At 45.5% G+C, this 27,770-nt stretch overlaps 1 long non-coding RNA gene across 7 annotated transcripts; it reads left to right on the plus strand.

Annotated features, from left to right (window-relative positions):
- Window positions 1-1,406: 1,406 nt before the first annotated feature.
- LOC144115989 (uncharacterized) lies at window positions 1,407-27,466 on the plus strand. 7 transcript variants are annotated; one of them, XR_013311648.1, is made up of 5 exons: window positions 1,407-1,559; window positions 5,823-5,918; window positions 7,462-7,612; window positions 10,470-10,631; window positions 14,502-16,461. It is a non-coding gene; the product is annotated as an uncharacterized LOC144115989 (long non-coding RNA). The 7 variants fall into 7 exon arrangements; XR_013311647.1 differs by lacking the exons at window positions 1,407-1,559; window positions 5,823-5,918 and adding an exon at window positions 1,673-2,227; XR_013311649.1 differs by lacking the exons at window positions 1,407-1,559; window positions 5,823-5,918 and adding an exon at window positions 3,384-4,861.
- The last annotated feature ends 304 nt before the right edge of the window (window positions 27,467-27,770 follow it).

Consider the following 27,770-nt stretch of genomic DNA (forward strand, 5'->3'; position numbering starts at 1 on the left):
TATACATTGCAACGACGCCAACAACTAACACGTGGTCGCGGAAAATCTAGTAAACAAACGGTCGGTTCATTTGTGTACACTGCTCACAAATTCGGTCATGTATTCCTGATATTTCAAGAAAAAAAATATAAACATGCTGCTGTCGCAAAACGCACACACTTACCTGCAAACAACACGACGGAAATCGCACAACTCTTGCTTTACGGATCGGTTTGGGTGCTTCGATGGGCCTCGACGCCTAGCTGAGTCTGCGAGAGCATGGATAGATGGATGGATGGATGGATGGATGGATACGGCTGAACCCTTTACATCGGGCGGTGGCTCAAGCCACCTAGCCATGTCTTGTTAAATTTTACTCCTGTCTTGCTTTTAGCCACCAATCAGATAACCTTCGCTTGGTTACTTCTAACCTCTTCAAATCCACTTTCCCCTCACTATCCCTAAACCCCAATGCCTTGGGTAAGTCAGCCCCGCTGCCTTCCACTGTAGGGTGAAGCCCTTTACAGAAAAGTATCAAGTGTTCAGCCGTTTCCTCCTCCTCTCCGCACGCAATACACAAAGTGTCTGTCTCCTAGTACCTGACTCTATACGTCTTAGTCCGCAAAACTCCAGTCCTGGCCTCAAACAGCAAAGAACTTCCCCTACAATTATCATAGATATTTTCTTTGACAATTTCCTGTTTAAAGGTCCGGTATGTTTCCAGTGCCGATTTCGTCAGCATCCCTGTTTTCCACAACGCTCTCTCTGTTTCTTTAACCTTTTTCTTAACCGATAAATGCTGATTTGCCCCCTTACTGCTGTCCAGATATTTGCTTGTCAATTTTCTAGTTCGCTTTCTCCATTTCGTGTCAACATTCTTTATATACAGGTATCTGAAAACTTTCCTAGCCCACCGCTTTTCCTCCATCCTTCTCAATCGTTCCTCAAATGCTATCTTACTGCTAGCCTCTCTGCTCTTGAAAGACGCCCATCCCATATCACCCTGTACCCCCTGATTTGGTGTATTGCCATGTGCTCCCAAAGCTAACCTCCCTACTCCCCGTTGCCTAATTTCCAGCCTTGCTTGAACATCTGGCCTCATACACAGGACCGCATTCCCGAAGGTCAGGCTAGGGACCATCACCCCTTTCCAGATCCCTCTTACCACCTCATACCTATTGTAATTCCACAGTGCCCTATTTTTCATGACAGCTGCATTCCTACTAGCTTTATTCATTACATATTCATTACAAGTATAGCTTTATTCATTACATATTCATTACAAGTATGGGGTGCGAGCGCCTCTCGCGGAGAGCCGAGGCGTAAATCGAGGAGGAAAGGAGAGGGCGACGGACGGTCTCCGCACCACCACTGCGCGGGCATGAAAAAATATAGGAGGCTATGATCGGGCGGTGGCTCAAGCCACCTAAAGCCCCTCCATGACGTTTTTTTCCGAGAAAGCGGTAGCGTCATGGAGGGGCTTTAAAGCCACCTAGCCATGTCTTGTGAAATTTTACTCCTGTCTTGCTTTTAGCCACCAATCAGATAACCTTCGCTAGGTTACTTCCACGACCGGCTTTATTACTTGGCGACCTGTCCACCGGCGCCGCCTCCGTAGCCCCCGATTTGTTAGTTCGCTAGACCGCCGCTGCTCTCCGTGGCGCCACAACTTACCCCGACGCCGAGTGCGGGCTGGCGTAGCGGTAGCAGTCGCTGCTTCTTGGCTGTGTTTTTGTGCGCGTCTGCGAACTGTGTTTCCGGCTGTTCTGCTTGCTTTCAGCATACGTGCTAAGAATTTAATTATATCTGACAGCCTTTATCTTTCGTAGGCCGTGAAAATCATCGCCCGCGATGGTGTATTGCTGCGTTCCGCCCTGTAAATCAAGCGGGCGCACAGCAAGACTGCATTGCATGTGAAGGCTGTCTCATTAATTTGCGGGCACCAGCCTCTCAATCTACTAGGGTAGAGCGGGGTAAAATGAGACATGGGGCAAAATGAGACATGTCTCGTCTAGCGACATCTAGCGTAAAACCTTTTAGATTAAGTAGGTTTCTTAAACCAAGATTAAGTGTCCAATAAATGTATGTTAAAAACGGCAGGAATCTTGAGTTGCCCACTTCCGGAAAAAATTTTGGAGCGACATTCGTGGAGTCACTGGAGTGGCTGTCCCGCCAAAAAGGTGCGAAATTCGGACGTCCCGTTTCTTTGGACATGAGCAGGAGCGTAGCCGTGAACTACAGCGACAAGGTACGTATGTGTGTTGTTACTGCATCTTTTTGGATAGCTGTGGAAACAATTACAGTTCTCTTATGTGGTAATCTTCATAAATATAAAATTGATTGAGTAGGAGCCTATGGAAGGGGCAAAACGCGACAGTTCGTCGCTCGCAGCAAGCAATTGCAGCCTCTGCTCGCGCAAAGTGCATTCTTTAGCTCGCATTTTTTTGTCTCGTTTTCTAGAATGGTCCGCACGTACGACGAGGGCTGCATGGACGACGACGAGGGCTGCATGGAGCGAGGCGAGAAACTACAGTTTCCCATGTCGTGGTTATGACAGACTCTCTGTCCATTTGCTCCTCATTATCCTCACTCACTGAGTCTCGGGCATTATGCCTCTTTAAGTTCCTGATTCCGCTCCATCTAAATTTGGTAAGGTTGCTTTGGGTACCAGGTCACATGGGCTTTCACTTAAATGAGGTTGCAGATTCCTTAGCAAGAGTCTTTCTCTGCGGCCCAATTGTTGCTGTCCTGCCAACGTGTGCATATACAGCTGCGGTGAGGTTTCGCAGCTACACAATATTTCAGGAATTTGCTGCTCGGCTCTTACATCATCTCCCAAATATCAGGATCTTCTGCATCCTTGGAGTAGCAAAGACTGGCTCTCACGCAGACTGGAGGTCTCTTTCACGCGCTTGCGTTGCCGGGTTCCCCTTCTAAATTTCTACCTTCACAGATGTGGCCTGCCGGCTTCCCCACTGTGCCCTTTTTGTGCCGAACCTGATACAATAGATCACTTCCTGCTGTTCTGCCGCCGCTTCTCTCATTTGAGGAAGCGTCTTTTGCTAATTCCGTTTCATCAACGGGGCTTGCCTGTGTCCTCCGCGGTTGTTCTTTCCATTGGCGCTTCATTTCTTGGACGAAGCAAAAGAAGTGTGCGCTCTGCTGTGCACAATTTTCTTCAAGAAACGCAGCGACTCCCATTCTAATTTCTTTTTCCCGCTCTCAGTCAGTGCGACATTGAAGCATTACAGGCATTGTATACTATTCTGCACATTAAGCCATTGTCCCGTTTTCGATCTCCAAGTTAACAGGATCCTTGTCCTTGCGTCTTCCAATCTATCAGCTTACATACTATTATCACTCATTTTCGCGTCCAAACTTTCGTGTAATCAGCAATTAAACGCCTGTGTCTTGGCCACTCCCTCGTAATGGGTATGTGCCAGCAACGTTTGAGGCCTTCCTTCCAATATTAAGAAGCTCTAGAAAGCGTGCGCCAGCGAAAACATTCTATTCGCGCTGCACCGAAAGCCTTCTCTGTGACTAAGAATGTCATTCAACGGCGAGCAGAACGACCGGAGACGCATGGTCGATACGTGCTTTGGAAGAAGCAGCTTGGATCAAACACACAAGCTACAGCCACTTGACGTAAGCTTTTTCAAAGCCTTCAAAGCTGCCTACAACAACGCATGTCGGGAGTGGCTGCTGAGCAACATTGGGAGTCGCATCACGATGGAGAATGTAGATGAGCTGGTAAGCAAAGCCTTTGAACGATCCGGAAACATCAGTAATATAACCAATGGATTTCGGAAGTGTGGTGTTTGGCCATTTTCTCGTGCGCCGCTGGATGATCCTGTGTTCGATGAAGCGCCATTGGCAAGCACAGCGGAACATCAAATTTGCGGTCAACGCCACGAATCCCGCGCTAACTGCTCCTCGCCTACTTCTACCGATGACAATGATGAGCCCGCTCATAGTGACACGACCTTTCGAGTTCTCTCTCCTGTTCCTGCTATAGAAAAAGCAAAAAGAGGGAAGTCGGAGACAAGCATAGGTTTGACCTCATCGCCATACAAGGCGAAGATAGTTGCAGCAAAACCTCCCAAGGAGTCAGGTATGGCCTCAAGAAAATGAAGCGGGAAATCGAACGAATGGGCTGTTGGTGGCAGTGTTCAATCGCAGGATATCGCACTGAAAGGAAAACGTTCTGCGAAGCGATTAACAAGCAACAAATGTGTCTGGGAGTGCCTCGTGTGCAAAGAATTATGCAGCAACACGGCGCCTCGTTCTTTGTGCATCCAATGCATGATGTGTCACGAGTGGGCTCACGAAGAATGCGCAGGGCCCCATGGATTGTACTTCAAGTGCTCCGAGTGCAAGAACTGATTTTGTTTGGTTTCGACAAAGTGTCTCGTTTTGCCCCACCTTCTGTCTCGTTTTGCCCCGTGGGTCGGGGCAAAATGAGACAAATGGGACTTTTTTTTATAATTGATGAATATTCATAGTTGTGATGTTGCAAGCTTTCTGAGTTTTGCTGATGACCACTTAAATAAGATGCCAAGGAAGGCTCCTGTACAATTCTTCTGGTTTTTGAAATAAAAGTGTAAAAACAGTATGAGTTTGCAAATTATTGTCTCGTTTTACCCCGCCCAACCCTACTATCATAGCAGGCATGGACCGGGGAGGGCTGTCGTACCCTACCTTGGCTTTCGTAGAGTTCGTCAGCCGCCTGGAAGGTGCGGCATCAAGTGTGGATCCTGTGCTTGTTAGGGGGCCAAGGCTGCTTAAGAAGTTTGCAGACCTAGTGCTGCCATCACTTGCAAAAAATCCGCTGTTTGTGTGCTCGAAGGACACCACAGAGCCTCACAGAAGGGCCTTGCTAAAGGTGATTGTCCACAAGTTTATGAAGCCATTTTTGTCCAACTTTGCGTCTGATCTCACGGAAAAGCACGACAAACGAAAAATGATAAATGCCAAACCAAAATCACGTGATTTTGGTTTGGCATTCATCATTTTTCGTTTGGAAGGTCCTGAAAGTTTAAGGATCTGGCTGGCGTCAAATAAAGGTCTGGCCACGACCGGCTATTTTGTCTGGCAAACGAGCTTTTCGAGTCTCGTTTTATTTATTTTTCATGTAGAGTGCGTCTTGAAATGATTATCAGGTTAACGCTCCTGAAAACAAGTGAGTGAGAAGTGTCCGTGGCGCGCTTTTTATCATAAATCGGCGGAAAGTAGCACGACTTCGCCCTGGAGTGCTGCTAGGTACAGAGCAGAAGCAATCGTGTTGAAATTGTGCAGCTGCGCGCGCAAGAAGAAAAAAAAAACGCCGCTCGAGTAGCACCAGAGCCGCGCTCGCCAGTACAACCGCTCTTTGAGCTTGTTTTAACTGCAAAACTGCTGCTTTGAGAAGAAAAAAATATTATCACTAGCAGCCTCTAGTCAGGTACAGCTTTTTGTGGCTATGCAGGGGAAGCTACGAGCGCGAGACGCCGGCTTCTGCGCTGTTCTCGCGCACTCATGAGCCAAAGACGCAGGCCTGTTTGCTGACAGCTCGCGCTCGTAACAACCACTGCATACAGAAAGCTGTCCACGATTATTGCATCTGAAGAATATTAACACGTCTTTGCGGTGCGTGCTTAAAAAACGATGCGGTTTAACTCGGCCTACCAGCCACATTCCAGCGCAAGCATACTGAAGCTAGCAGAAGCGTACGGCGGGCGCTGCCGATATGAGGGTAACTTGTGGCGCCACCTGTTGCGGCGCGCTGTCCCTCCTGAAGAGTCACGTGATATTTACCCGGACACGCGCCGCCGTAGGAGCCGGCGTAGTGAGCAGGTCGCTAAGTAATAAAGCCGGTCGTGGTTACTTCTAACCTCTTAAAATCCACTTTCCCTTCACTATCCCTAAACCCCAATGCCTTGGGTAAGTCCAACGTTACTAGGGTAAGTCAGCCCCGCTGCTTTCCACTGTAGCTCAATAAAACATTTTGCTGGGTGAGGTGGTTCATTTTGCTCGAGGGGATGCTTGTAGCGTGACAAAAAACACAAGGGACAGAGACGAACGGGATGAAGCCCTTTACAGAAAAGTGTCAAGTGTTCAGCCGTTTCCTCCTCCTCTCCGCACGCAATGCACAAAGTGTCTATCTCCTGGTACCTGACTCTATACGTCTTTTAGTCCGCAAAACTCCAGTCCTGGCCTTAAACAACAAAGAGCTTCCCCTACAATTATCATAGATATTTTCATTGACAATTTCCTGTTTAAAGGTCCGGTATGTTCCCAGTGCCGATTTCGTCAGCATCCCTGTTTTCCACAGCTCTCTCTGTTTCTTTTACCTTTTTCTTAACCGATAAATGCTGATTTGCCCCCTTACTGCTGTACAGATATTTGCTTGTCAATTTTCTAGTTCGCTTTCTCCATTTCGTGTCAACATTCTTTATATACAGGTATCTGAAAACTTTCCTAGCCCACTGCTTTTCCTCCATCTTTCTCAATCGTTCCTCAAATGCTATCTTACTGCTAGCCTCTCTGCTTTCGAAAGGCGCCCATCCCATATCACCCTGTACGCCCTGATTTGGTGTATTGCCATATGCTCCCAGACCCGCCGCGGTGGCTCAGTGGTTAGGGCGCTCGACTACTGATCCGGAGTTCCCGGGTTCGAACCCGACCGCGGCGGCTGCGTTTTTATGGAGGAAAAACGCTAAGGCGCCCGTGTGCTGTGCGATGTCTGTTTTCCTTAGCAGTTGAGCTGCGTGTTGAATCTCTGATACAGTGTTCTGCTCGGATAACCCGAATGCTTTTGTAGCCCAGCGGTTGTAGTACAGTGGTTATTGCGCGCGACGAGTGGAATGTGACCCTGCAGGCATTCGCATTTTGCCTCTTAATGCAGTAAGTTATGCTTTTGTAGCCGCATGGCGCCGTTGACAGTAAAATGACTACCCTGCTTTTAGGCGAATTAGGGGTTTAGGCTAACCGCACAAAGGTGATGATACGGTGTTGCATGTTTCGAATGCACGTTTTAAGTTTTGTTCATCGTAACAAAAAACGGTCATGCTGCTGTTTGTTAACTTTTTGTTGCTGCTGCAAGACTTGACATGTCATGAACTGTGCCTAAAGTTCTTTGCACGAACAGCTGAATGATATGATTAGGACTGAAGTAACACGCGCTGACCGATCGAGCCGTGCGTGAAGGCAAGATGTTTCGCAACTACAGTACAGTACGTGGCTTCCTTGTGCATAGGAACCAGCACCAGTGTTTGCGGAAAAGGCCGTGGAATTATTCTGCTGATTGTTATATATCACAAATCTTCGAATTGCCTGTGCAAGGTCTACACGACGATGCTGTGTGCAAGTAGCTGCCAGGTTATTCCAGCCAGTTCCAGCAAGCAGTGGGGCAAACCTTTCTAGACAGTTTGCCCGTCGCCCGGCATGTTGCCCATTTGGCGATGCGAACAGCCAGACAAAAGGCATGGCTTCTCTTAATTGCAGCATTCATGGCTGGGGAAGCAGAGGAGCTTCGTTTGCTTTTTGTGAACAAGACACGCCGTGAGGTGGACGTCATCTGTCTCAACTACGAGGTTCGGGGAGTCAAGTACAGGAGCCTGAGTCCAAATCAAGTTAGTGCCAAGACGCAAATAAGGTGCGTTCATATGCAGGTTGCTCAGGTGTGGTGGCGGACGCTAGGTAACTTTGAATTGTATGAAAGTAATAGTGAGATTGGGATCAAGTAAAGATGGTATCTCCATGTCTCATCTTACTGATGCTTTCATTTATTCAGTAGTGCAGATTGAAAAAAAGTTTTTGCTCATTGTAGTTCAGGGCCTTGCAGATGCAGTACTGGAAGAGTGCGAGAAATTGGACAGTAAGTGTACCTCGTGTATTTTTGCAAGCCATAAGTCGCCCAATTAGCAGTGCTACCTGTTTTACTGAAAGCCTGCGGAAATGCATTTCCTTGGTGTCCCAAATGCCATTGCTCTAGTTGGCTTTTGGTTGTGTGATTATTCAGCGCTTTGCATAAAAAGGAAACGTTCTCTGGTCTGTGACCTATGTGTACTAATGGCATTGTGGAAATACATGAACAATGTGTGGGGGCTGTGAAGCTTTCCCTGTCTCGGGGAAAACTTGGGTGATTTACCTCCACCATGGTGTCCTGATGCTTTTTTTTTTCCATGATTGGTACTCTTTTGAGGTGTTAATGGCTGCGATCTTGAGTGCAGTGAGGCCACTCATTCGATGTTTTGGATTGGGGCAGTGTCAAAGAAGTGCCACACTTTGCAGCTTCTGCACATGTGTTTGCAATGTTCAGATACAGCTTTTGTCTAAAGTAGACCTCAAGAGCTCTTGTGTGTAGCGGGGCTCTTGTGGCATCCTTAATTAGAAGTTCTGTATTTAGGAGGGCGAGTGTACCTCCCACTTTCAAGAGATTTGAAACACTGGCGATGACTAACGAGCCAGACAGCATGGCCCAGAAGCAAACCCCTTGGTTTCTGTACTTTTGACAAAGGCTCCTTTGACATGGAGCAGTTAATTTTGGAGGCTGCCAGTGGATACCCGTGTCAGAATGGCTCCTCTCTGTGTGACCAACTTAAGATAGCTGACCTTGTTGTGGTTGTAGTGAGCACAATGAGCTCCTGAGTTCTGTGATGCTAGTGAATGGTGGCCAGGTGTTCACTGGAAAACTAAAGAATTTTCGCTGAAGTCTCGGCCAGTTCTTGTTACTTTTCAATGTCTGTGCTGGCAATAGAGAAGAGTAAAAAAAAAAAGACAAACCACGATGAATCACTATGCAGCTGCACAGATAGTTTGCACGTGATGTCATGGCCACCACCTTTGGGTGTCGAGGATAGCTTCCAGGAAAAGTGTACGTTGGTGCAGATGGGGATAAACGGATTGGCAGAAAGACCGGTATTAGCTGCTCTTTCATGTGTCATATATTGCATGATGTTGGTGCTAACTATGTGCAGAGTTTAATGAATATTACCACAAGTCTGGAGAGGGGCCGCAACTGGTGGTTGAATGCCGGGACCATGCCAGCGATTGAACGTGAATAAAAACTGGATTTTCAGAAATAAAGTATGTTGAAGGTTTCAAAAATAGCACTTGAAGCTTTGTTTCAGACAGTGAAAAACCAAAGACTTCATAAATTTTGTCTGAATTAAAATGAATGCTTTCGTGTAGACTGTTTTTGCTATGCTGAGCCGCTGTGGTGGATGAGCGGTTATGGTGCTTGGTTGCTGACGTGAAAGACGCAGGTTCGATCCCGGCTTTGGTGGTCACTTTTCAGTGGAGGCGAAAAGCTAGAGGCCCGCGTACTGCGCAATGTCAATACATGGTAAAGAACTCCAGGTGGTTGAAATTATCCAGAGCAGTCCGCTATGGTGACCCTCATAGCCTGAGTCTCTTTTTCATGTTACATCCCATGAAAGCAAACATTTTTGCTACGTTCTATTGATGTTCAATGATCTAAAGGGACATTGAGTTTCAGTGTCTAAAAGGGACCACCTCTGCTATGCTTCCTTTCATAAGTGTTTCAAGCTCATGACTGGGCTTGTGAAGGATCTTAATATGATCTGTTATATTTTGGCCACTGCATTGTTTATGTGAAGTACTTTGAGGCTGTATGCAAGTTCTCTGTATCTGTCAGGCTCACTGTGTACTCTGCACGAATATGTGCTAGATCTTCTAGGAAACTATTCTTGGAAACAGCGGCCTGATCCATATAGACCACAGCATTTTTTCCTCTCAACAAATGTTCTGAACGAAATATTGGATGGGTTGACGGGAGTCTACCTTCCAAGGCAAAGATTCTTCCAGGAGTCCACTTGGGCCATCAAGAGCAGAGGTGCTTTGGGACTGTGCAGAGTATGTGTTCAGTACAAAATCAGAAATGAGATAATTTATTTGGTAAGGCTCTTTAAATACCTTGGAGTCATTAGTAGTGCAGATACAGTTTGGAGGGCAGATTTGATGTTTAGTGTTGGTCTATCAAAAAAAAAAAGTTTGCAAGGCAGAGTACAGTGTTCAAAGAGCAGTACTGAATTAGTTGTTTGCATGTTGCTTATATGGCTGCTTCTTGCATATGTGCAAGACCTGTACCCAAGGAGGAACACTAGCCTGTTTGGCACATGTTAGAACAGTGTTAGAGGTTGATGGTCAGTAATAAAGAAAAAGGATCACTGTGACAGATAGCATGAAAATTTTCTCTGGCAGATAGTTTTCATGCATGTGACATTGCGTGCTTTTTTCTGTCTGTGCTTGAAACTGCTACGAGCTCCTTTTTGCTGTCATCTTAGTTGGTGATGTTGAGATAATATGTAAGAGATTTACTTGGCTGCAAGACTGCAGCTTGAGTGGAAAATTCCAGTCAGCCAGGCCTTTTGTGTAGGTGATTATTTTCACTGCTACCTAGTTTTAGTTCTGATGCATACTGTTGCTGCTGGCACTGCTTAGAGCGGTTGGTCACCATAGATGGTGATGTGTATTGTTGCTCGTTCCAGGCTATGCATGTGGACATTTGTGAACCACCTGTGGATCTTTCGCGACTCATGACCGCCTGGTAGTGCATCACAAGGAAGTGTTCTAACCACCTGTGCCTTCAGGCTTTGGCCCCGATGGACGACTTCAGTTTAGGCGCTTGGTGGTGCCCATCACCCCTCCTGGTACGGACCTCTTGGCCTCCATCCTTTGGAGGGTCTCTCGGACAGGTTTGAGTGGCAGAATGAACAACTGGCAGATGTGTCGGGGTGACAGTGCAGGTAATTTTGTAGAGTTGACTGTGGCCAACATGACGAAACTGAGCTAGGCAGATAGCTTCAGTTGCATTTAATGCCACCAGAAACCGCATTAACACCACACTTGATGTCATGTGGAAAGGGGCAAATAACTGACTGAATGAAGAATATGATTGCATGTAAAAAACACTGAATGTGATTCAGCTCATGGAATAAAACAAGCGAGTGTCCCATTACCATGGATGGTAGTAGTAGTAGTAGTAGAAGAAACATTTATTGAGAATTTTCTGCACCGGGTGGTGTCCTTATGTCAGGACTCCAGTGGTAATGGCTGTTTCTCTTGCCGGGGACACCAGAGGTCTCTTCGATTTGGCTGCACTTTCTGCGCCGGTTCAAGGAGTGCAGCACTTTTGCATTCGTTTTGCCAGAGGAGCGTGCACCTGCTGCACTTTCGTCTTCGTTATGCAAAAGTGTCAGAATAGTGCAGCTTGAGTTCTAGGCTGGCTTGCACTCTCCGGAGTGGAATTGTAGCTCTAGTGCAGCAATATGGCGGCGCCCATGTGTAGGTCGAAGAAGTGAACAAGATATGACTGTAGTCTCTAAATGGAACAATGACAGTTCGCTCAGTTCTCCCTTGAACGGAAGAGGTGAGGAACTGTTCATGGCGTCATAATTGTAAACCTAAGCGGTCAGGTCGAGCCTCATGGGCAGCATTTCAGCGCATATTCGTAAATCGTCTGCATGTATACGTGCAGCACCTTCCTTTTTTATATGAAACGAATATTAATTAAATTTCTTGGGGTTGGTTCATGGCGACACTCCTTGGGATTTCCTGCTTGAAAAATTCTTAACATGGTTCGGGATTGTGGCGGCACGCGGTTGGCTCTAATTTGGTAGCGACGCCAAGGCTAGCAGACAATCAAGCCTGCACTCGACCATTCGTTTGTTTTGGAAGCAGCCACTGCCAAGCTGCACTTGAACTGACTCTGCACGCTGGCGGCATCGGCGCAGAACTCCACGGATCTAGTGCAGCGAGTGCAGCCAAATCGAAGAGACCTCAGGTTGCGCTGGATCGTCAGGTCAGGGCTGGACAGAGCAGCCTCCCACTGCTCCTTCGTGCATAGTGTGTTTGTGATAGTGTGTTTGTAGGTTGTCTGGTTTTTTGCCAATGCAGCTCCACATGACGTGGTATGCTGTGGGTGTCTCGTCGCAACACGGGAATGCGTCATTGTAGTGTTCAGGGAATATTATGCTGTATTTATGAAAATTTGGGACGGCGTTGGTTTCGAGCTGCCTCCAGTCCCTAGCCCCCTATGCTTTCAGCTACTTGTGTGGTGGGGGCTGGAGTTGACGCATTGATCGAAACTGTTGTAATCTGGGGTTATAGGCCGTAGGTATTGGTGTCATGTCTAGTTGGGCGTCGTGTGTGTGTGTGTGTAGCCTGATCGGTTTGCAGATCCTCGAGCTATGCTCTCCACGACGTCGTTGCCCTCGAGTCCTGAGTGCGCTGGTATCCAGGTGATTTGTTGGTTGAGCGATGGGTCAGAGGAGGTGCTACAGTTTGTTAGTTTATGCAGCCTCTTATGTATTCGTCCTTCTAAGAGGAGCCGACATCCCACCAGTGAGTCGGTGATTATGTGTAGTTCTCGGTTTGTGGCATCCCCGTGCTGAATGGCTAGTGCAATCGCTGCGGCTTCTGCCTCGGTGACTGTGCATTCCGTGAGTGTCATGCTCATGATTTCTAGGAGATTAACGTTTACTATGGCCGCCACTGGTGTAGCCCTTGACTTGTTTGGGTGCATAGCTGAGTCTACGTAGACTGCCTTAGCGCTCCGTACCCCTTTTCGGTGGATATAGTCTACCTGGGCTTTTCTTCTGCCTTCCCCTGTGTGGATAGCATATTCTTTGGTATTGGGGCTACATGTACCCGCACCCTGTGTTCTGGCGATAGATTCACTCTGGATTGAATAAGCTGTAGGTCTGCAAGGTAGCCTACTTTTGTTAATATGTCCCTGCCTGTCTCTGTTCTGACAAGGCGCTCTCTCTGAGATAGTAGGATGGGTGTTTGTATATCTTCGAAGGTGTTATGAACGTTTAGGGCTTCCAGCTTGTCGTCTGTGGTGTAGGGTCGTAGACCCAAAGCGTTCTTGTATGCTGTCCCGATTAGCAGGATTGTTGCGCTAAGCCAGAGTGCTGCTGATCTTGACTTGCAGTAATGCACGCTTGGACTACATTGCAAGTTCAGGGGTGTCCTCTTGGGTGCATATCATTTGCTGGCAAGAGTTACATCTAACTTAAGAAAATCTGTTTTTGGGCATGTGCACTGTCCGTGCAAGTTTCTCGTTGTTTTCGCCATGACATGAGTGAAAGAAAGAAAGCCTCCTGAGGTTTTATTGTTTTCACTTGTTTAGTTGTTCCACCCACTGTGGTGGCTCTGTGTGTTTGGCATTTGGTTGGTGATCCCAGGTCATGGGTTCGGTCCTGGCCACAGCATCTGTACTTCAATGGAGGCAAAATACAAAAATGCTCGTGCTGTATGATGCCCGTGCATGTTAAGGAATTCCAGGTGGTTTAAATTAATCCGGAGCACTCCACAATGGCATCCCTCATATCCCATTTGGCGCCCGAGAGGTTAAACCCTGAAATTTGCAATTTTTCTGTTCCGTTTGTATGAGGTACATGATGGTGCATTTGTATTGGCTTAGTGTTGTGGCTGTTCAAGAGTATTGTGAATTTTATTGAAACTTGCACTTGGGGATCCTTGTCTTAGTTATTGCAGGTATAATTTGCACACTTTTTTCGTCAAAATTTGTTAATGGGATATCTGGGGAAACTGCCCCCTTCCTGTATCTTTTTTGGTTTTGAAATAGGTTAAAAGGTGCCATGGGTCTCTAAATGAAGTTTCAAAAATGTTGTCTTTGTTGTTTGAAGATTTATGTGGATTTGAGATTTTATACAATAGCTGTTTCTTACCGGTACTCACAGAAATGTGAAGGCTAAAGAAAAGGGTTCTTCCTAGGTTGAGGACAACACAGTGAGCCATGGAAAGAATGATGATAGGTGTAACGTGAAGAGACCAAAAGTGGGCACAGTGGGTGAGGGAACAAATGCGGGTTAATGACATTCAAGTCGAAATATCAAGAGGAAGAAATGGGCTTGGGCAGGCTATGTAATTGCAAAGGCAAGGTAAGCTCTGGTTCTTAAGGATAACTGAGTGGATTCCAACAAAAGGCAAGCGTAGCAGGGGTCGGCAGAAAGTTAGGTGGGCAGATGAGATTAAGAAGTTTGCGGGGACACGGTGGCTGCAGCTGGCAAAGGACAGGGTTAATTGAAGAAACGTGGCAGATGCCTTTGCCCTGCAGTGGCCGTAGTCCAGCTGATGATGATGACGATGCATGTCGGGAGAAAGGTTGTTCAGATGAAAGAGAACTGGTAGGGAACGCTCTTAAAAAAAGAAGAGTAGGCAGCCACTGGCTGTATGACCTGTAGTGAAGCAAGATCAGTTTTTTTATTTTATTTTTTTGCTAAGAATAGGCAATCGCATCAGGCACAAGAAACCTATCCTAGTCCTCGCTGAGTGCCCATGCATACGTTTCTTAATATGGAGGGCCTCTGCAGTTTTGCACTTCCCTCTCCTTACAGTAATAACATGGCTGAAAGGGGGTGTGCACTTAAGTAGTTTTAAGTCTGAGACAAAAATTATTTGTGAGACTATCCCATCTGTTTCTCCATGTTGTGCACTGCATACTTGGTCATTGAAAATCTTTTTGAGTGCAGAGTTGCCCTTTTTTGATGCAGTGTACTCACTGAAGGAGAAATGCTTCCAAGAGATTCGTCGGTGCATTGTGTCTCCGGAGGCCATCCACCAGACAGAGATCCCCCAGTCGTTGCAGAAGGAGTACCTTCTCTACCTGCAGCAGGAGTGAACACTTGGCATGCTGCGGTGTAGTCCCTGTGCCAGTGCTTGTACTTGCAGAGGAAGAGAGTGGTCTCATTGTGCCTTGAGTGAAGATTAGGTCATCCTACAAGATTCAAGAGTGCACATGGGACCTGTTCACTTTCAAGGACTGCAGTAAATAAGACTGTTGACATAGTTTAGACAAAATTTTAAGTGGGCAGCAGTGGGTTTGTCTTTGCAAGGCCTTAAGGCTGGGCGTTTAAAAGCGCTGCCGTTCTCTGGATTCTGCATGAGAACGTGGAGAAAGCAGTACCAAACACTTACTCAGTATGAGGCACCCTCTTGTGGCTTGGTTGGGGGGCAACATTTTCACACGATGCCTTGATGCAGTGGTGTGGTTGGCACACTCCTAATAGGTGTGCTAAGCACATTTCTTGTGTGTTGAGCATGCCAAATGTCTATGGTTTGCACAAATGGCATGGAGTGTCCGTGAATTTCGAAGCTGATTTGCGTATATCCCTGAAAATTACCATTTGCAAAATGGCGTCCATATGCTTTTTTGATCAGCAACGAGAAGAAAAGCTGGCCATGGCCATAAAACTACTTAGTGCAGCGAGACTCGGGTACAACCTGGCTGGTTATTACTGTATTTTCCTTTTCTAGCACTTGTAGTGATCCCCATAGGCAAACCAGTGTGCCGTGTAGAAATGGTGAGCATCCACTTGACAGCCATAGCCACGCTATGGCTGTCAGGTGGATGCCCACCATTTAGATTTTGTGAAAGAAGTGTGCTTTGTGCAGTGTTTAATGCAGGGGCCCAGTATTTACCTTGTAATCAAATAATGGCACCAGCAAAGAGTTTGTGTGCAGTATAGCACCACACTTGAGTTCCTTCAAATGCTTGCATTGGTTGCTTGTCTAGCACATTTGTCTTATTTTATTCGGTTTGCTGCGCTGTGATTTTTGGGCATGTTAGGCTTTCGTTGCATGAATGTGCAAAGCTAAAGAACAGGGAGCAAGGGAGAAAGCAAACGTGAAAGAGCCATGTGTCAGGTTTCTCTTTCAAACATTTCTTAATTACGTTTTCATGCTTTATTACATTTTCACTTTGGATTTGTGCATTGTTTTAGCTGCAATATGGGTTTTTGTAGTGGCTTAATTGTGATTTGTGCTTATAGCTACGAGACGAAAACACAAGTAGAGGTGCTGCTCGCTGAACGCACATGAAGGGCACAATCAACCCATTTAACAGGTACATGATGAAAAGGGGGTGAAGGGTTTTTTTTAATGATTATGACATGAGTTTGCATCACTGCATGGTGCCTTCAGATTCTGTTTGGCTAGAATTGGCTCTTATGTCTCGTAATGGGGATGCCAGATTCAGGGATAGCACTGGGTAAATTTTTGGCTGGGAAGGTTTTCTGATATGAGGCCCGAACTATATCTGTTTACTCTAAGGACAAACAAGAGTTTTATTGGCATTTAATCCAACTCCAGATGCTGCCTTACAGAGCCGTTTTCTGGAGATAAGACATCTTCCTGTAGATTTGTCACAGATGGCATTTATGTGAGGCGGCAGCTATCTTCAAGTAGAGCTGCCAAGTGCAATATTGACTGTACTTTATGTAGATACTAGCGGGTCTTTATTTACAGGCCAGGTACTGGTGTTTGTTGCCGCGTTCAATTCCATGCCACACATTTTACTATAAAGAGTGTAATAGAGTCAAGTTTGACGTGAGGACTGGTGAAACTCTAGAAGAGAGTGATCTGGTACTCTCTAGTACTTTTGTTCGCTGTGCAATCTCGCAAATGGACACATTTGAGCTGACAATACAGCAAATAGGTGTCGTATATATCAGGTATGCAAACTTTCTTTCATTTATCAAAGGTTTACCACACAGAGCGATGCCACCTCACACCCACTATCCAGCCTTCCTTCCATTTTTCAAAGCGTGCTGCTCTTTTGGGGTGCCATCATATACCTTGTGTTTGACTTGCTTAGTTGTCAGAAATCTCTTGCCCTTTAAGCGAGTCTTTGGAAGAGCCAGAGGTCGCATAGATGCATATCCAGAAGTGCTGTGCTGGAGCTGCCTCATGCGCGGCCTTGGAGCTGACAAAAATGAGGGTGGTGACCGATGCATACACCAGAGAGGTGCCCTTTCATATCATAGATGGCCGAATGAGGTGCATGTTGGGTGGCGAGAAATATGCCTTGATAGGCAGGCCTCGGAACTAGAAATGGTTTGGTGTACTGCCTGCAGTTTGTTGGTTTTAACTGGTACGGCTGCCCTATCGTACTGTGATCCTCTTTCCTTGCAGACAAGAAGGAAAATTATTTCCAAGTTTTGTGCCAACTACAACTTACTGTGGATAAGATTGCAGTTCCATTTGAGCAGAGTTTATCGACTACACTTTCTGAATCGAGTATTGCAATTCTGGGAGTCTTTATTGTCGCTGGTTATCAGGAACTTCTGAGCTTCCATGTGTAGATGCTATTGGTCCTACCTTTTGACAGTGTTTATCATCTCAAGTCGTTTATCGAATGTTAGGGGCATTGCCATTTGCTGCAAAGTGCCACTGTATTCTGCCCATGTCCTGAATTTTGTGCTCTTGCTACTGTGAGTTAGGTTGAACCGAGTCTGATTCAGCGTTGTTTACTTTGAAACATCCTCGACTTCTGTTGTTAACTTCAAGCGACTTTGAATCCTGATTTGCGTCCTTGACTCTTCATTTGCATCTGTTTTATAAATCGCCCCTTTTGTTGCTGTTCTTTTTTTTAGGTTTTTTTAAAATGTCTGTTACAGTGAAAGCTCGTTAATTCACAACTCGTTAATTCGAAATTTTGGATATTTCGAAATAGTCATCGTGGTCCGGTCCGCAGTGCATAGAAGTCTATGCGCGTAACAGCTCGTTAATTCACTCAAAAATTGGCGCCGCCACCCATAATTCGAACTGCGCGCCGCCAAGCGCCGCTGTTGAAAACCCTCGTTGGAAGCTTTCACGGCAGAACGATAGATAACAAAACCATCGGGGCGCCGCTAGGGTGCTGGAACAAGTACTAACCAGTCTTTCCTGCCGCGACTGCTTCGAGGAACGACGTTTTAGTGTTTTAGCCCTCGTTTTGCACGCCGCTTGCTGTGAGCTTGCGTCCGCGAGATGTGTTCGCGTGTGAAATACTGCGCTAAGACGGTGAAGGAGAAAGTGGCGATTTTACGCGAGGTGGACGAACGGAAGGCCAGCAAAGTGGAAATCGCGAAAAAGCACGGGATGCCACCAAGCACGTTGTCGACCTACGTCCGAAATAGGAAGGCCATCGAGGATGCCTACGAAGCCGAAGATTTCGCCAGCAACAAAAAAAAGGCTCCGATTAGCCAAGTATCCGGAAATTGTGACCGCTGTGGTCACGTGGTGAAGGAAATGAGAAGCACAGACATTCTACTGAGCGGCCAAATTATCATGGCGAAGGTGGCCGATTTCACCCTGCGCATGAATGTGGAAGGTTTTGGCGCCTCCGAAGGATGGTTTCACCGCTTTCGAGACAGACATAATCTTGTCTTCCAGGTGTTGTCCGGAGAAGCCAAAGAAGTGGACGCAGGAACTTGTGCCACGTGGCGAAGCGGTGCTCTGCAGCAGTACTTAGAAAGCTACTCGGCACAAGATATATTCAATGCTGATGAGACGGCTTTGTTTTATAAGCTCCAGCCCGACAGAACAGTAACATTTAAAAGGGACAGCTGCGCTGGTGGCAAGCGAACGCGTCCGGGCATCAAACGCGTCCATTTTTGCTCACTTTCGTTAGTTCGAATTTTGGTTAATTCGAACTGGCCTGGTGGCCCCTTGGAATTCGAATTAACGAGCTTTTACTGTATAGTCATTTGTTGTCCTCGATGACTAACATTCTTTGCTGGTGATTTGCAAGACTTGATCCTTCTTGTTTTAGTTTTGAAGATCGGTCAGTGTTTTTTGTTTCCTTTTGCCATCTCAGGAATAGTTCCCAGTGTTGGAATGATGTTCCATATAGGGCCTGGAGGTAGTTCCACATCTCTGGAGCTTAGCAACAAGGCACTGTGACCATTGTTCAGGCCACAGTGCTGTCACAAATCGAAGAGACTGAATATTCTTTTCTGGCATGTGCAAACAGAAAGATTATCCATTCTCACTTGATGCTTCTAAGTCTACCAAAAGGTGTGGCGTGGTGGCTGAAATGTCCTGTAGACATTCCGATTAGCCTGCAGAATAGCTAGATGGGCGAGTTGGTAATACATTGTTAAGCAACAGCACAAAAGACTTAGACATGAGGGAGACATGCACAGAACAAGCACTAGCATTCCATACATGTTTTGAGCTGTTGCTTATCAATCAATACCCGTGTGACTCTGTGCTTGACTCTTGTTTTGTTTATTTTTGTTTCTTTATTTTTTATTACTTTTTCAGGCTTAGCTTCCTTGTTTGTCTTCAATATGCATTGAGCCCAGCAAAGCTTTGCTGGCCTGAGCTCCGTCTCGCTTTCATTTACGTTTATTTTATTTAATCTGAAAGGGCCTATAAAACTATAAAAAGGGGAAAAGGGTGAATTCAGCAATGAACATTTCATCATCATCATCAGCCTTTTTACACCCACTGCAGGGCAAAGGCCTTTCTCATGTCTCTCCAATTAACCCTGTCTTTTGCAGCATCATCCACCCTTTGCCTGCAAACTTTATCTCATCCGCCCATTTAACCTCCTGCCGCCCTCTGCTACGCTTGCCTTCTCTTGGAATCCACTCTGTTACCCTTAAGGACCAGCGGTTATCTTGTATTCACATTACATGCCCTGCCCAAGCCCATTTCTTCCTCTTGATTTCGACTAGGATGTCATTAACCCGTGCTTGTTCCCTCACCCACTCTGCCTGCTTCCGGTCTCTTAACGTTACACCTATCATTTTTCTTTCCATGGCTCGCTGCGTTGTCCTTAACTTCAGCTGATCTGTTTTCGTTAGCCTCCACGTTTCTGCCAAGTAGGTGAGTACCGGTAAGATGCAGCTGTTGTACACTTTTCTCTTCAGGGAAGTTGGTAAACTGCCATTCATGATCTGAGAGAACCTGCCATATGCACTCCACCCCATTCTTATCCTTCTAGTTATTTCCCTATCATGATCCGGATCAGCTGTCACTACCTGCCCTAAGTACTTTACCACTTCCAGGCACTCACTGCCAATTGTGAATTGCTGTTGCCTTGCTAGACTGTTGAACATCACTTTGGTTTTCTGCATGTTAATTTTAGACCCAGCATTCTGCTCTGCCTAACTCATTGATCATGATTTGCAGTTCACCCCGTGAGTGACTCAGCAAGGCAATGTCATCAGCGAATCTCAGATTATTTAGGTATTCTCCATTTACTCTTATTCCCAACTGTTCCCAATTCAGGCCTCTGAATACCTCCTGTAAAGAGGCGGTGAATAGCATTGGCGAGATCATGTCTCCTTGCCTGACACCCTTTCTCATTGGAATTTTATTGTTGAGTTTATGGAGGACTATGGTAGCTGTGCATTTGCTATATATATTTTCCAGTATTTTGACATAAGGCTCTTCTACACTCTGATTATGCAATGCCTGTATGACTGCTGAGGATTCCACTGAGTCGAATGCTTTCTCGTAATCAATGAAGGCTATATATAGAGGTTGGTTATATTCTGCGCATTTTTCTATTGCCTGATTGATAGTGTGAATATGATCTATTGTGGAATATCCTTTATGAGCCTAAGGTTGCCCTGACTCTATTAGCTATTACCTTAGTAAATACCTTGTAAGCAACAGATAGTAAGCTGAACGGTCTATAATTTTTCATGTCCTTGGCGTCTCCATTCTTGTGAATTAAGATAATGTTGGCATTCTTCCAAGCTTCTGGTACGGTTGAGGTCATAAGGTATTGCATATACAGGGTGGCTAGTTTTTCTAGAACGATCTTCCCTCGATCCTTCAACAGATCTGCTCTTACCTGATCTTCCCCAGCTGCTTTTCCCCTTTGCATTGCTCCTAAGGATTTCTTGCTCTTTCGTTACTGGCGGGATGACACATTGCTCTGCGCTACTTTTTCTCTCATTAACGCTATGATTACATTGGCTACTGTACAGATTTGCGTAGAACTTTTCTGCTACTCTGCGGATGAACATTTATCTAATTAACCGAGGTGGCCGAGTGATTGTGCCGGTGGGCTGCTGTCCCGAAAGACTCTGGTTCGGTCTCGGAAGCCGCTGTCGCATTTCAATGGAGGTGAAATGCTAGAGGACCATGTAGTGTGCTATGTCGGCGCACGTTGAAGAATCCCATGTGGTTGAAATTATCCAGAGCACTCCACTCTGACATCCCTCATAGCCGTACTCACTTTGGGATGTTGAGCCCCTTAAACCAAACCAATTTATCGTAAATTAGCATGCAGTTGTGAGTAGGCTTGTGAGGCAATTTCTTCTGCAGTTGTTTCGTGGTAACAATTCTCTGTTTTGTTTATGTGTGTGTTTGATAATGGACACGGGAGAGCTTACTTGACAGTGGAAGTGCAACCAATGACCGCGTATTGTTGCGCAAGTTGCAACTTTCTACTGATCCGTTGTCCTTGAGAAAGAGTTCTGTTTGGAGCAGACTTGTGACATCGTAATACTGTTGTCTCATGCTGGTGGTGTTGCTCATCAGTCGCAATATTTAACCTTCGACTTGGCCACTATGTCTACCCACTTCTCTCATTGCTGCTGAGCTCTTTGTTAGCTGAGTTACTGGCATAAGCTGCATACCATCATTGACGAAAATTATCGCTTTTGTTTCAAAATTGAGACGTTAAACATGGTGTCATGGTTCTGCGTCCACTCACTTGTGGCTGCTGAGCAAAGTTAGCAGTGATAAGGAGGAGCTCCACGTTTCGTTGAAAATATTTTAGTTTAGGGGGGTTTAACATCCCAAAGCGACTCAGGTTGTGAGGGAAGCTGCAGTGAAGGGCTCCGGAAATTTCAACCACCCCGCATTGCACGGGCCTCTGGGATATTGCCTCCATCGAAATTCGGACCGCCGGGGCCGGGATGGAACCCGCATCTTTCGGGCCAGCAGCAGAGCACCATAACCACTGAGCCACTGCAGCAGCTCGTTTCATTGAAAATGTTGATAATGAAGGTGCACTTGTACATTGGAGAGGAGATGTGCAAAAACGAAGGTAACTGACACAAACTTGGAACTAAAGGTACAAAATAGAAAACACAAGTGCATTCCAAGCAAATGTCAGAACCAGACACGACGGAATTGATGTATAAAAAAAATTGACTCAAACAGAAAAAAAAAAACAATGCATAAGGGAAATAGTTCATTATTTCTAACACAGGCTTCGTTATCTCACTTTGCAGTGACAGAATACCTCTGTGAGAATTTCCAGGTTAATGCAGGAAAGCAGCTGGACCAGTGCAGCGGAATCTTGAACATGAGAAGCCAGCTGACAACACATCCGCAGTGACGACCGTGCATGCTATTGAGACTTATTTCCATGGAACGGAGCAGCCTGTTGGCTCACCTTTACACCTGTTGTCACATGCTAGTACACGGGTGAAAACCCATGTCAGTGCCACTTTTGAAGGTGTGCAAGCAGAAATATTTGAAATCCTATAAAGTGAAAAAAAGATTGAAATCCGATAAAGTGAAAGAGCACGCTTTTCCACAAAGCTCGGATGCTTTTTAGCAGTGTTAAATTTGACAAGCATTGCCAGCTGAGCTGTGTCAGTGGTTCAGTTGGCCACCTTCCTCTTGTGTCGACAAGCTCCTTGTTAAAAATATCTATGCATATTTATCATACAAGGGCACACAGGTGCTGTTTAAATATTTTCTGCCCACAGGACATTAGCCAGCTGAACCTCACACGTGCATGGCTGAAATATAAATTGTGACGTGTGGCTGACACTGCTTCTTGTTCCACTGGGGCAGTGCTTGTTGGGTTAATTTAAACTTTGCATTGCCATTGGTATTGCTTTTACGAACAAAGCTGACCTGTTTAAACTCTGCATGTGTGCCTGGTGCATACATTTAGAGGGAAAAAACAGAGTGCCTTACTGTTCTTACAGCAAGTTAGTTTTGTGGGAAAACATTATTTGGCTCTGGTAAATGAATTCGCATATGATGCCAAGAGAGCTGTTGCATTTTATAATGCATAAAATGCTTTGTATGGTTACCTTTTGTCTAGTCTCTTGACGTCTGATGTGCTGTGCCTGTTTGTCCATCCATTAGGGTACATAGCACCACCTGTGTAAAGGTCACTCTGCCCCTTCTCTGCACCTGTGCTCATCTGGTGCACAGTTGCTACTACACGAGGTGCCAAATGTCGTCAACACTTCTTGTACAGCTAGCGGTGTACTATAGGATTTTAGGCACACATATGAGATGATAGCCTCCAAGAATGCATGGGCTTCTGTTGGAGCTCCGTGAAAAGGAGTGCAACAAGAAGGTACCCTGCAGCATAAAGGATTAGCCTGCAAGCTGTTTTTGTAATGCCCTTTGCATGTGGGTGCTCTAGTGGCATTAGTGGGGAGTGCAAGTAGGCACAGAACCGTAGCCGGAATCTGGTGTGGCATGGTTTGTGTGTCCGATTCAGGAGCTCTCTTAATTTTTATTGAGAAAGATAGAAAAGGGATAACCATGCTATTCTTCCATTTCTTTCCTTCTCACTTTCTAAAAAATCGGCATTTTTTGTGTGTCACTGTTCATGTTTGTAACGTTTTCTGAAAATTCTATAATCCTGTTAACGCAGTTTCACTGTTTAATAATCAGGATTGTAGTGTTGCCAAACTTTGGTGGCATTTCAACATGTGTACTCACTTCTTCTCACTGTTATCAATGCAAGACTGCACATTCATGTCAGCTTTCACATCCATAGCACTTGCTGTGCTGGCCACTGCTCTCAGATGTTTAGCCTTTTACCGGTTACAGCAAGCCTTTCACTTGTTGCAGCTTACACAATTGCAGTTTTAAAAACCAGCTCAGAAGTTCAAGTTATTGTCATCTGCCGTTTTATGTCTGTTGCTGTGTGGCATCATGATGGATCATTTATGTGTATGTGTATTGCACTTGCTGGTAGAAAATTTTCTCTTGTGTTTTGTCAGTTCACAATTTTGTCATACATCATGCCTCTGCAGTTTGACTTACATTAGCATTGAGACTTTGTGGTGTGTTTGTATCTTTACCGCTGGGGAAACTAACTGTGGGGCCATGCATCTTTTCGGTATAGCAGCCTTGAGTTAATGTCATGGAGTAAGTGGCCATTACTTTGAGTTGAGAAATACTGCCATGCTCCTGTGCTGTCTACTTTATCTGCATACATGCACTTTCGTCAACTTAGTCTGTGGCTTTAACAAAAACTAAGTGCTTCTTAATGCCCTTCTGAAGCCGTTACTTGGCTGTGAACTGATGCGATAGGCTGAACGCAACTGCATTTTTGTGTCAGCTGTTATGCCACTAAGCATAACAGCGTAAGGAAAGCATGGTACTGATTGATTGCTTTTTTCTTGTTTGCAGAAGCTCCAGAGCATCTAGGTGTCTCAGACATGCTGACCGTTCATTTTTTCCTTGTTGGGAGAGTGTGTAAATGGTTCTTGCAGCTTAGTCATTAACTCTGTTGCACTCAAACTTTGCAGAAATGGGCTAGTTTGGTTGTGAGTCATGTTTATGTGTGAAACTGGCATTATATTGAGACTCAAAGTACAGTGTTAAGGAAGTTAAAACGCACTGACGCACACACATTTGAAATCTAATGTGTGGTCTGATTCTGGTATTCACGTCTGCATGAGTTAAGTTACTCTGCATGCGCTGCTGTTTTATAGGGTAGAAAAACTGCTGCGAATCAACGTTGCATAGTATCATGCTTTCAAGAAGGAAGTGGTTGAAATGGTGTGTGCTACATGTGTTCTGCCATCAATCTTTTTATGGTCAATAGTCCTTACATTCTGGAATAGCACAGACTAGCTGTTTATGCTGAAAAGTCTCGCTAGGCATTAATTCAAATATACTCCTGTTGTACAAAGGAACCATTCCTCTCTGCTACCAAATGCATTTCAGTCACCGCTACCACCCTGTTAGGTCCCTTAGTACCACTTTCATTGTAGCTTACTAATCTGCCTTTCAAATCCATTCAAGGCTGCTAAATTATGGTTGTTGAATTTCTGAAGATATTAGTACCACTGCTTCTATTGTCTTTTTTTTGTAGCGCTTAACTGCTTTCCTCTTTCATTTTGCAGGTCATCATTGGCAAGCCAAATAACACAAGCTGTCACTGGAAGAATCAAGATAACTTCTCCCAGCATTCTGATCCCCAATAACTTATTACTGATAGCTGTAGAGTAGTGGAAACAATGATCTCGATGCCTAATGTCCGTGCACACTGTGTGCTGCATGAGGCCGTGTCCCCTTACGCCATTTCTTACACTTGAATGATGAGCTTTGTGAACAATGCTGTGTGCAATATTGTGTCTGAGTATGCAGAAAACGGCATGAGTATACAGCAATATTTATGATGATTTGGCACAGCACAGTGGTTCTCCATGTTTATTCACCAAATGCAAAAGGCTTTAGTAGAAACACGCATGCAGTGGAATAAGTAGCCATTTGGCGGTCTGTACCTTTTGTGTATCATCTTTGAGCTTGTTTCTTGTGCTGCAGGGGCTGCAGTTTCTGCAAATGTCTTTTCTTGTTATATTGTGGTGGTTTTACTGCCTTCCAGCTTAATTCTTTGCCTTTTTTTCCTATTGTGCTTTAGTTTGGCATTAATGATAAACCTCGCCCATAAAAGTAGTAACTGTACATTTTCCTAGAATCCACTTTTGTTTTGCAAACTAGTGGGAACCGAAGCATGTTCCTTCTGTGCATTTTATTGCATTTGGTTGTACTGAGTAGTCTGTTTTGTTGTGGTTCAGCATCAGCAACTGATGTTTATAGTTGATCATGTACATAACATTGGCGCCACCATAACACTGTCTGTTGCTTTAGGTTTGTAGTTTCCACCCTCAGATATTCTAACCCACCTTTAGGCATTTGATGAATTGCACAATAAGCAGGGTGCATCAAGAGGGAGTGTTTCCTTCTGATTTAATTTTTCTTATTCTCTTCAAAAATGTATTTCAGTGCTGTGTGCTCATATATGTCAGCTGTCATGTATTCATTGCAATCCAAGGTGGTAGAATGAACCCTGAGCCAACATCCTTAGGTGCTCTTTAGTTTTGTTGCAGAGCTGTGGGATGAAAATATTTCCGAAAGGTTCCTTTAATGCTGCCTGCTTTTTGGAACTATCGCGTAATGCTCATGAGAGCATGAGACCTGAGCCCTAAGAAAGTGGAGTTTTGTTCCAAAACAGTTCTTATGTCAGCATAATGAATTTGGCACTACATGTGTGAGGTGCAGGTGAGGTGATGTCTGATAATTAAGATCCTGTGCCTTACTAAAAATACCCCGCCTTTCAGTTGCAGGCTTGGGAAGCGTGAACGAGCATGGTGGACCTCCTGGAGGAAATTTACGTTGGCAGGGACATGACCTCGGCAGCAAGATGCGACACGAGTGCAGCTCCTGCGGCAAAAGTTTCGTTTCAAGAAGCAAGCTGTTGGAACACTTCCGCACCCACTCTGGTGAACGCCCATACCGTTGTGATTACTGTAACTGTGACTTTGCGAAAAAGGGAACCGTTGTAGCACACATTCGTACACACACTGGTGACCGTCCTTACCAATGCACTCATTGTAACAGCAGTTTCACACAGCAGACCAATTTGATTAAGCACATCCGCAAACACACAGGTGACCGGCCTTACAAGTGCAATCACTGTGAAAAACGTTTTACACGTAAAAAATCGCTCGTCGAGCACGTACGTACCCACACGGGGCAGAAGCCGTACGTGTGCTCGATGTGCCCCATGGCCTTTGCACAGTACTCAACCCGAGCGAGACATATGAGAGTGCACATTGGTGAAAGACGTTTCGAGTGCAACCTCTGCCCTATGACTTATAAAGAAAAGCACCACTTAAAAGCCCACAAAGAGAGAGAACACAAAACAGCCACCACTCCTCCATGAACTATTAAAGAATGGTTGGTACAACCGGCGGTAATATAAGTCTGGGCATGCGACAGGTGGCCAGAATCAGATAAAACGGCTTCGTCGTGCCGTCTGACGTTGCACTTCTGGTGTCGAAACATCGCAATGTGCGTGAGCGTCCTTTTATGCTCGCAGCTTTCTCTTTTTTCTTGCTTGCAGCGAACTAGCTGATTTTATGCAGTGTTTGGCGGTAGCGATTGCTTTCTTTATCCAGAGCGTAATGCTCGCAGTTCGGCGGGCACACGTCAGAGTGCGAGCATGAGGTAGGCCCCCACCGCCGAACGCTGCCTGCTATCTGCTAGTCCACTGCAGGCAGCAAAAAGATATGGCTGCAAGCATGAAAGGATGCGCACACAAACTGTGATGTCTCGACACCAGAAGTGCAACGTCAGATGGCGCGGCGATGCGATTTTATGATTCTAGCCGCCTTTCGCATGCCCCGGCTTATTTTACCACCGGTTGTACGTGTGAATGTATGTCTAAGTTAGGTTTTTAAGTATCGGTTCTTGTTCTAGAGTATAGAATGCTGTGCAATACCGTTAAGTGGCTGCAGGTATTTTCTTGCTTTCAGCAGAGGCCTCCCTAGATTTTTAAGAATATCACATCGTTTCAAAATGTATAAACACCTGTTGAGAAGCAGGCAACACATGCGTTTATGTGTTAAGTTTTTTTTTTTTTTATGTGTCAAACAGATGTTTGCTGGTGTTCCTACTCTTATGTGATATTCTGTTTCCTTGTACTGTGCAATCGACTTATAAAAATATTGAGAAAATTGAAAAATCTGATTGTTACAAACGATTCTTATATCTGGACTGGCAAAAAAAAATGCCAAAAGAACACACCGTCATTTCCCACGTATTCATTGGCCCATGCATGTAGCCACTGCCACAGACACGTATGTCAGAGGCGCACAGTGTCTTGGCGATCTGCCAAGTTCGCCGAGCATGAGTTTCTGTCAACAGATGAACACGTGGCGTAACATTATCGGCGCACATCAGCTTGACGGAGTGCCAAGGTCTGCGCTGCGCGCCCAGTTTAAGAAGACACAAATGGACGGAAACTGCGTTTGCACGAGGAAACATCG

Source organism: Amblyomma americanum, chromosome 1 (assembly GCF_052857255.1).
Source record: "Amblyomma americanum isolate KBUSLIRL-KWMA chromosome 1, ASM5285725v1, whole genome shotgun sequence".
NCBI lineage: Eukaryota > Metazoa > Arthropoda > Arachnida > Ixodida > Ixodidae > Amblyomma > Amblyomma americanum.